Here is an 11,049-nt window from a genome sequence, read left to right as displayed (position 1 = left end):
ATCCTGCAAGAAAAGGTTAGATCACAGTCCAAAATACTAACTAAACCAACAAAAGTGCAGCAGTATTTAGAGTTATTACAGTCATCCAAAATAAAAACAGTTCAACAAATGCAAAATAAACAGAATTCATGAGACAAAAAGAGAGCAGCAGCAGCAGTTTTCATGAGACAAATCTTAGGCATCAGAATTATCCCCTTCTGATCCAGCTTCCTCTTCATCCTCAGTGGCCTGATCTTCATCCTCATTCATGTTATCAATGAATTTCATAAGCACAGCCACCCTGTCTCTTGATTTCTTCAGGAAGTTCTCATGCTTGCTAGCTAGCTTTCTTTGTTCCTTACTCATGGCAATCAAGTGATTTGATTGTGAAACAAACTCTTGAGCAACATCCTTGACTACATTCAGCAGAGCAGATTTCTTTCCCAATGAAAATGGAAGTACCCTCAGTGGAGGGAGGGGGAGAGTCATCTGGGATGTATTCTTCATCATCATCATCTAGAACCACTCTCTCAGATCGAGTTGGTCCTTTTTGCTGTTTCACTGAACCACCCCCTTTTAGGTATGAATGTTTATTTTCATAATCCTCATTTAACAAGTCAACACCAAAAGTCTCAAATATGCAAGTCAAAAACATGCCATAAGGTAGTGCTTTATCCTTCACACTTCTAACAGAATCAAACATGTATCTAGCCATCAAATAGGCAAAAGAGATTTTTGTTTTAGTGATTAAGGCATACAAAACAAGTGTGTCCGTGTAAGAAACCCTTTGATATAAACCACTTTGAGGAATTAAAATGTGGTTGATAATACGATGCAACTGAGCACGTTCATATCCTAGGGCTTTGTGAGTGGGTGTGATGCCATCAATTAAAGAAACATGTTCACAAATGTGAGCAAGAGCATCATGGTACGAGATACCAACACCTTCATCCCACTTCACAGATGTATAAGCACACGGCCCTACATCAGTGTACTTCAAGGAGTCACTGATTGTCTCATTATTCAAGATAATGTCTCTGCCCTTAACATAAGAATGCACGGTTCCTTCATGGTAAGTCATGTTTGCATAAAATTCTTTGACTAATTTAGGGTAAACTGGTTTTTTTTATTTTGAAAAGGTGATTCCAGTCTAAAAATTCCAGATTTTCAACAAAAGGAAATCCTTTCTTTTTCAAATCAGGTAAATCAGCAAGAAAAGAGGGACATAGATGACGGTACTGAATAACTCCCTCATAAAAGTCATGGTTCATGGCAGATTTGAAACGATGGGGGTTATAGTCTGAGTGAGATGTCATGAAGTGTGATTTGTGAGCAAAGGGATCAATGTCTGGTTCGCTAACAGATTTGAGAGGGTGATGAGGGTTACCTCTTTGTAAACGCACAGGAACAGACCTTGACTTAGGTTTTGTAGGCTCAGGAACAGGTTCTTCAACAGCAGAACGCTTACCCTTGGATGAACTCGGTTTTGTGGAACTTGGTTTGGATGGCGTTGACTTCGATGGTGCCGTCGGTTTGGCAGGAGCAGGATATCTTGGGGTGTTCTTGGTCCGAGCCATGGGGTCACAGCGAGGAGGAAAGGTAGGAGGAGAAGATGAAAGAGTGAAGGTGGTGTCTTGAGAACATGTTGATGGTCTAGGAAAACCTGGAAATTTATGGATTTTCTCACGAGGTGCTCTTTTGGCAATGACTTTCTTCCTCATTTTGGTTAAATTGATGCTTTTGATGGAAGAGAGATAGTGGTGTGAGAGGGAAGAAACCGAAGGGTTGAGGAGAAGTTATGGAGGGAAGAGAGGGAGTGTTGGTAACCGTACCCAAAAGCAAATTTCCAAAACCATGCAACTGCATCACCATTTGAAAAGACTTGAAAAGACATGACCTCATAAAGAAAGATTTGATTTGATTTAAAAATTAATTTTTTTTAAATTTTCAAAATCCTTAAAAATCAAATCACACTGAAAATTCTTTTTGGACAAAAAAATAAACACACAGGCCACTAAAATTTTAACAAAAATTTGTAACATTCATGTTTGGGCCTTGAAGTGATTTGGATTTAATGAAACACATTTGGACCACTCTTGATCTGAATTTTGAAGTTGGCCCAGATTGAGTTTTACTTGAAACAAGCCCAGATCACGCTGACTTGAAGAAAACTTTCATCGCCTGCCCAGAATTGTCTCATGCCTGTTTATGAGACAAAAAGCTCCAGCAAATACATCAGCAATTTTTAAACAAAGAATCATAACTCAAAATTCCTAGATAAGTCCTAAGCATGCAGAATTTGTCCTCAGCTAAAGGTTTTGTAAAAATATCTGCTAATTGCTCCTCTGATTTAACGAATTGAATGCAAATATCCCCCTTTTGGACATGTTCTCTTATTGAGTGAAATTTCACTTCAATATGTTTAGTCCTAGAGTGCAAAACTGGATTTTTAGAAATATTAATGGCACTCATATTATCACACATCAAGGGAATATTTTCAGCATTTAATTTGTAATCAGCTAGCTGTGTTTTTAACCATAAAAGCTGAGAACAACAAGAAGAAGCAGCTATGTACTCAGCCTCTGCAGTGGATAGGGCCACTGTTGGTTGCTTCTTACTTGACCAAACATTTAAGGACTTTCCAAGGAAGCAACATAAACCAGAAGTGCTCCTTCTATCAACTCTGTCACCAGCAAAATCTGCATCACAATAACCAACTGCAGAAAAATCATCAATCTTAGGATACCAAAGACCAAAATTGGATGTACCATGAATATATCTAATGATCCTTTTAACCGCAGAAAGATGTGACTCCTTAGGTTTGGATTGGAACCTAGAACACAATCCAACACTTTGCACAATATCGGGTCTAGAGGAGGTTAAGTACATAAGAGAACCAATCATTCCTCTATACCTAGTCTCATCAACATCTTTCTCATTTTCTCCCTTATCTAATTTAAAATTCGGGTGCATGGGAGTTCCCATGGGTTTGGCATTTTCAAGACCAAATTTCTTAACTAATTCCTTGGCATACTTTTCTTGATGAATGAAAATACCATTTTCAGTTTGTTTAATCTGTAGCCCAAGGAAAAAATTAAGTTCACCCATCATACTCATGTCAAATTCACTTGTCATGAGCTTTCCAAATTCCGTACAAAGGGATTCATTTGCTGATCCAAAAATAATGTCATCAACATATATTTGGACTAAAATAAAAGAATCATTAGAATTCTTGATAAATAGAGTTGTATCAGTGGTGCCTCTTTGAAAACTATTTTTCAAAAGAAAAGAGCTAAGTCTCTCATACCAAGCTCTAGGAGCTTGTCTTAAACCATAGAGAGCTTTAGACAATTTAAAAACATGATTAGAATGCTCTTTGTTTTCAAAACCAAGGGGCTGCTCCACATATACCTCTCTATCTATCACACCATTCAAGAATGCACATTTCACATCCATTTGGTATAATTTAAAACCACAAAATGAAGCATAGGCTAAGAGAAGTCTTATGGCTTCCATTCGGGCAACAGGGGCAAAGGATTCATCAAAGTCTATTCCTTCTTCTTGGTCATATCCTTGTGCCACTAGCCTTGCCTTGTTTCTTGCAATGCAACCATCTTCTCCCAACTTGTTCCGGAATATCCACTTGGTGCCGGTCACTTTCTTTCCACTTGGCCTTAGAACCAACGTCCACACTTGGTTCTTTTCAAACTCAAGAAGCTCATCCTCCATAGCTTTAATCCAAGAGGGGTCACTGAGGGCTTCCTTGACGTTTTGAGGCTCCATTTGTGAAAGAAGGGCAATGTTTGAACCTTCATTTGACTTTCTAGTGGAAGACCTAGTTTGCACTCCATGAGAGACGTCCCCAATGACAAATTCCTCAGGATAACTCTTCAAGAATCTCCATTCACGAGGTCTGGTGGACTTGGATGCGGATTCAGTCACCAAGGGATTCTGTGTGCTGCTGTCTGCAGAATTTCCTTCAGATTCATGAGACAAAATGGAATTGTCTCTTGAATTTTCAGCATTTGCTGTTTCTGGTTCAGCTTGTCCAGAGTTTTCTTTTTCATGATTCTGAGCTGTTTCATCCTCCTTTTGAGCTTGATTTCCTGCATCACCATCTTCCAAAATGCTTTGCACCAAGTTAGTATCACAGAATGTAACATGTATGGACTCTTCAATAATTCTAGCATCTTGATAATAAACCCTATATGCTTTACTAGTTGTGGAATATCCTACAAACAAGCACTCATAAGCCTTTGGATCAAATTTTCCCAAATTTTCTTTGTTATTCAAAACAAAACATTTGCATCCAAAGATGTGCAGGTAATCTAAGTTTGGTGGGTAGCCTTTCCAAAGTTCATAAGGGGTTTTCTTCAAAAATTTCCTTATGATTGTTCTATTCAAAATATGGCAAGCCGTGTTAACTACTTCAGCCCAAAGGAATTTTGGAACATTACTCTCACAAAGCATAGCTCTTGTCATCTCTTGTATGCTTCTATTTCTTCTTTCCACAACACCATTTTGTTGTGGTGTCCTTGGACAAGAGAAGTTGTGAGATATTCCAAATTCCTCACAAAAGGATTCAAACAAATTATTTTCAAATTCAGTTCCATGATCGCTTCTTATAGAAGAGATTTTCAAATCCTTTTCATTTTGAATTTTCTTGCAAAAAGGTTCAAAGGCCGAAAAGGCTTCATTTTTGTGTGCAAGAAATAAAACCCAACCAAACCTAGTATAGTCATCCATAATTACTAAACCATAATGTTTACCACCTAGGCTTTGAGTTCTTGTTGGACCAAATAAATCAATGTGTAGCAACTCAAGTGGTCTTTTAGTAGAGATGTCTTCCTTTGGTTTAAAAGAACTTTTTGTTTGTTTTCCCATTTGGCAAGCATCACAAGTGATGTCTTTGTCAAACTTTATCAAAGGAAGACCTCTTACTAATTCTTTCTTTACAAGTTTGTTTATTTGAAACATACTTGCATGGCCTAATCTCTTGTACCATAACCACTTTTCAGACTCTTTAGAGTGGAGACAAGCTACATTTTGATCTTTTAGTTCATCAAGAGTAAGTCCATACATATTATTGAAACGCTTGGCAACAAACATCACTTCATTTGTCTTTTCATTTACAACACAGCATTCAAGCCTTTTGAAAACAATTAAATATCCTAAATCACACAACTGACTTATGCTCAAAAGTTTGTGCTTTAAACCACAAACCAAAAGTACATCATCAATGAAAGTAGATTGCTCATTACCTACTTTTCCAACAGCAATGATTTTACCTTTACCATCATCTCCAAAGGTCACAAAACCTCCATCATACTTATTTAGTTTGATGAAGTAGGTTGACCTTCCAGTCATGTGCCTTGAACATACACTATCCATGTACCACATGTCCTTTTTGTTCTTGGATGCTAGGCAAATCTGCATGAAGAGTTCAAGTAGCCTTAGGTATCCAAACTAATTTGGATCCTTTGAAGTTAATCCATCTTGGTTGCCCAAATGCATTGAAATCACAAACAACATTGTAAACTTTGTTTCCTACAACTCTCTTTTCAATGAAGCATTGTGCATATGAGTGACCAAATTTCTTGCAATTAACACAATGATTTTCAGATGTGTGCTGCTGAAATTGAGATGAGTTATATTGCTTGAAATGATTAAATGGTTGGAATTTTCTGGTTTTTGAAGGAGAAGCATTTCTTTTGACAAACTGATTTTTGTTATAATTATTCCTCTTTGCAAAAATGTTTTCACCAGAATTTTTTTGAATATTTTTACCTTTCGAAAATGAGGTTTTGTTGTAAAATGGTGGTTTCTTGAAAGCATCCTCATTTTTCGAAATGTAACCCAAACCTGGCCGGTTTGAACTCGGTTCAGTTTTTTTTGAATGCTCAGTTTCACTTGTGTATACTTCATTAAATTTTTTTTTAAATGTTGGAGCATTTTCAACACCAACTTTATTTGGTATAGTTTTGGTATTTGATGAAGAAGCCACAAACTTTATAGAGGAAATATTAGAAACTGCTTCTTCCTTGGCTATGTAGCCTAAACCAGATTTTTCAAACAATGGTTTTTAACTTGCAAGTAATTTGTCCAAGTTACTAGAACCTTGAACAAATTTTGCTAAGTCACCATTCAGCCTTTTAATTTTGTCATTTAATCTTTCATTTTCAGCAATTAACTCATGTGAGGGATCCACAATGTGCTTTCCTTTTAATTTTCAAGTTCAGATTTTAGAAATCTGTTTTCTTCAATGATGTCTAAAGCACATTCAGTTTCCTTCACTTTTTCTTTTAAAAACTCATTTTCAGCTCTTAACACATCTCTTTCAAATCTGCATTCATTGTATTTGTCAAGCAGTTTTGAGGTGTTTAAGGTAAGATCATCAATAATAGCATGCAAGTCCTCAATGGTCAAATCATAATAGTTTACCTCATCAAGATTGTTGTTTCCAGCCATGAAATAGTCCTTGTCATCTCCTTCAGATTCTTCTTCTTCATTTGAGTCATTCTCAAGATCCTCCCAAGCTGCCATGAGTACTCTCTTCCTTTCCTTCTTTCCTTTGTCCTCCTTTTTGAGCTTTGGGCAGTTTGACTTGAAGTGTCCAGTTTCCTTGCAATGATGACACGTCACCTTGCTCAAGTCTATCTTTTGCTCCTTTGAACTTGAACCTTTGTATTTGCCCTTGCTTTTCATCATCCTTCTAAATTTTCTAGCAAAAAACAAAAGCTCGTCATCTGAAATACCATCACTATACTCACTCTCTTTCGGTTCTATTTGTGACTTGAGGGCTATTCCCTTTTTCTTTAAGTCTGTGTTTGTGTGTGTGGCTTCATAGGCAAGGAGTTTTCCTCTTAGCTCATCATAGGTTATGGGACTTATATTGTTACTCTCGGTTAGGACAGTGGCAGTGTTTTTCCACTCTTTTGTGAGGCTTCTAAGGAGTTTTCTCACCAAGGTTTGTTCTGCATAGTTTGTACCCATAGTATCAAGGTTGTTGATTATGATTGAGAATCTCTCAAATGCTTCATCAATGCTTTCTCCATCCTTCATGCTGAACATCTCGTACTCTTTTCGCAGCATATCAATCCTCGTTTCTTTGACTTGTTTGGTGCCTTCATGTGTAACCTGGAGTTTTTCCCAGATTTCTTTGGCTGTCTTGCATCTAGACACCTTTCGGTACTCTTCAAAGCTGATAGCACAATGAAGAAGGTTGATTGCTTTAGCGTTCAACTCTATCTTCTTCTTATCATCTTCATTCCATTCAGCTTCTTCTTTTGGAGTCACCACTCCATCAGCACTTGTTTTTGTTGGGATCTTTGGACAGCTCACAACGATCTTCCATAGGTTGTGGTCAATGGATTGGATGAAGATCCTTATCCTTTCTTTCCAGTAGGAATAGTTCTTCCCGTTGAAGAAAGGTGGTCGGTTGTTTGACTGACCTTCAGTGGGGTGTAGGCAACTGTGGTTGTGCCCAAGTTGTTCGCCATTGGATCTTTGCTCCAAGCGGTTAAGCTTGATTCTTGAGACCTTAGCCCTTGATACCAATTGAAGGTTGTGGTAGGCTTAGAGAAGGGGGGTTGAATCTATGCCTTCCTTTTAAGTTGCTGTTATGAACCTTTTTAAACTAAATTACAATTCTGATTCTGTTTGAACTCAGCAGCGGAAATTTATGAGACAATTTATTTTTGTCTCATGAATATCAGAAAACAGAACTTAGCAGAGAAGAGAAAAGAGAACACCAGCATATATCCTGGTTCGGTTGCCTTGTGCTATGCAACCTACATCCAGTCTCCTCCACAATTATGGAGGAATTTCACTATAGTTAACAGAATTACATACACCAATTTCACTCTCAAGTTCTATTCTAACTTGACATTGGCTATGGTAACTCCTAACTATTCACCCTTAGTGCTAACCCAACTAAGAAAGGGATACCAAACAGGTACAAGATACAAGACACTTAGCTAACCTAAAGAAATATGAAAATAATTCTAGGCTTTTCTCTCAAGTGTATCTCTCAACCTTTTTCCACTCATGGCTTTTTCTTAAGCTTTCTCACTTTGCCTTTTCTCTCAAGAAATTACAGAAAGATAAGCTTAGAAAAGTACATTACAATCAGTAAAACATGAAGGAGATTGATTTCATCAACGGCCTCTAAGCTATGTGAAAAACCAGCTTTGCAAACCTCTGAATTTGTTCTTCAGTGTTGGCAGAATGCTTCTTTGATAGAGAGCATTGTCCAAGTAGAGGAACTTCACAGGGAATACTTCACAGAACTCAACTTCTCAAACTCTGGTTTTCTCTCCTTAGTTCTGAATGAACAGAAAAACTTCTTTTAACTCCTTGCATGTTGCTGGGTCCTCCTTCCAAGGTCAACATCTTGAGCCTTGAGCTTCACCAACCACAGAATCACTTTTTCTCCTTAATCCTCAGAGTAGAAACTTTCCCTCTGACTTCCTCATCTTGACCGAAAGCCACAAAGCAGTAACCATAGAAATCTTCTCATGGTCAGCTTGATCTTAGCCATAGAAAAGCTACTTAGTCCCCAAGTATCACTTGTGACCGTAGATGTGAAACAGAATAGGGCAGAGAACCACTTTCCCTTGAATGCCATTTTCGGATATTGCAGAGAGTTGAGAAGAAGAGAAGAAGATTTGATGTAAGCAAGATGAGCTGGAATACCTTTAACCTAAGCTTGATTTGGTTTGAATTTTGTGATTAGATTTCTGTGTATCAAGCTTAACCTTTCTCTCTCTTGCTTCTTTGGTGTCTTGTTTGGTGAAGAAGCTCTTTCTCTCTTTCTCTTTCTTACTTTTTCTGAAGCTGATTTGACTTGACCTGAGAGGAGGGTAACGTTGCATTGGTTGGAGCAACATGGAGGGAATTGAAATTAAGAAGCCAGATCGGGCTTGGATCGGGTGTTGGTGTGCTTGGCCCGATTTGATTTCTTTGGCTTCCTTCTTTGCTTTTGTTTGGGCTTTTTATTTTTGCTTTCAACCCAATAAGCTTGCTGATTGCTTTTAGGCTATTAACATTTTGGCCTGCAACATATACTAAATAATTAGCAACATATAATTATTGACACTTAACACTAATTATTTATTTTGCCCAAAAATAATGTTTGTTATCACTAATTAATTTAGTTAACTTCTTAACTCAACACTATACAATCCATAAATTATAGCTCCAAGTTTTTCAGATTAATTTTGAGGGTTAAGGACAAATTAAATAAGAGAAGAAAGGACTTCCTTGATACAATGTAAAAAACATATTGTCAAAATATTGATCAAAACTTCTTCTTATAGGATCTGGACCGATGAGGAGGGTCGAGACTCGGGAGTGTACATTCGAACTCTCAAGATTAGGGCAGCTAAAAAAATTGGTTTAACTAAACTAAACTGAAATTGTTTTAAGGAAACTAATTTTTTAAATAAAATAACTAAACTAAAGCTATAGTTTTTATAGAAACTAGCTTATTAAAAAACATTTTTTTATGGTTTGGTTTATATTAAAACCAAAAAACTGACTTCTAATTTGAATGGTTTTCTCAAATGATTATTGTATATCGTTCTTGAAGTTCTCAAGATATTACTCGTGTCTGCTGAAGAAATTGATTGACTTAAAGGATCCCTCGCAATGTCCCCTCTAAATTTTGATGATTTCTTATAAAGTTATACACAAAGTTTAGTTTAATCTCTCTTTAAATTATTTTTTTAGTTTTATTTTATTATAAAATTAATTTTTAGCTCTTTCGTAATATTTTATTTAATTCCGTCTATCATTGGTATTACTTTAGAAGAAGAATTGTTGGATTTTCTAGCGGTAATTCTCACAAGGCTAGCAGGTATAATACACCACACACATATGGCATACATATATAGTGCAATTCTTATATTATATTTTATTTGAGTATTGGAGATCAGATTTCATAAAGAGTATAGTTCAATTTTTAAATTATTTAAAATAATTTGTTGCAATTTTAATTCAATTTATAAAAAAACTGAACCATAAATACTCCTACTCAAGATCAATCATTTGTGGTAGAATATTATTATTCTTGCAAATTAAATAACTTTTTTTTTTCATGAGTACAAGAAATGAAACCATTTCAAGGTCTCCTTTATTGAATGAAACTCAAACTAAGATACAAATCTCCAGATATACAAGAGATCATACAATGAGAGAAACAAATAAATTATTGACTTATTGTAGAGTAAGTTTTGGATTTTGTTTCCATTTCATGTTCTTATTGTAATCAATATTTTGCACAGTAAAATTAAAATAAAAGACAATATATAATAGATAAATTTTAGTACGATTATTCTATATGGTGAGTACAGTAATTATAAAAATATTATTAAATTTTTTTTTTATATTTTAACAATCATTTTTAAAATATTATAATTCCTGTAATCCCCTTAACATAATCATAGTAGAACAAAAAAAAAAAGTCACCAAAAAAAAAAGTAGAACGACCCTACAAATATAAGAGTGAAATGAAATGAAAGCAAAAGAACCAAATTGAACATGCATGTCATTATTGTCTCTCATAATTTATTTTAATTAGAAATAGTAATTATTAAAGGTAGAAATGTTATAATTAGGGACAGTTGTAGTAGCAATAACAAGTCAAGCTGTGGCAGGCTCCGAAGACGGCACTTTCAAGCCTTATGCACTGATCTTTGCAGCCTCCCGTGTTAAAACAAGGTCCTGACCATGTTTTACTGGGACTTGGACACACGTTTGCTTTCGCAATTTGAACTGACAAAAATAAAAATATAAAAAAAATTAATATTCAGTAATTATATATATGTGAACAAAGATGCATGTGTTGTTGTACCCCATGATGAGGAAGAAAGGAGAATCCCAATGCAGAGAAAATAAAATATGCTCAACATTTTACGAGGAATAGAAGAAGCCATTGCCATAATGATTATGAATAAATCTTAAATGATAATACAATGTACTTGCACAGATATATATAGAAGAAAATTGCATAAAATATTTCGCCTCTTGTTTATTTTTTCCCTTTGGTCTGCCATAGCCTATCCCAACATT

This window comes from Arachis hypogaea, chromosome 6 (assembly GCF_003086295.3).
Source record: "Arachis hypogaea cultivar Tifrunner chromosome 6, arahy.Tifrunner.gnm2.J5K5, whole genome shotgun sequence".
Lineage (NCBI taxonomy): Eukaryota > Viridiplantae > Streptophyta > Magnoliopsida > Fabales > Fabaceae > Arachis > Arachis hypogaea.
This window is presented reverse-complemented; position numbering follows the sequence as displayed.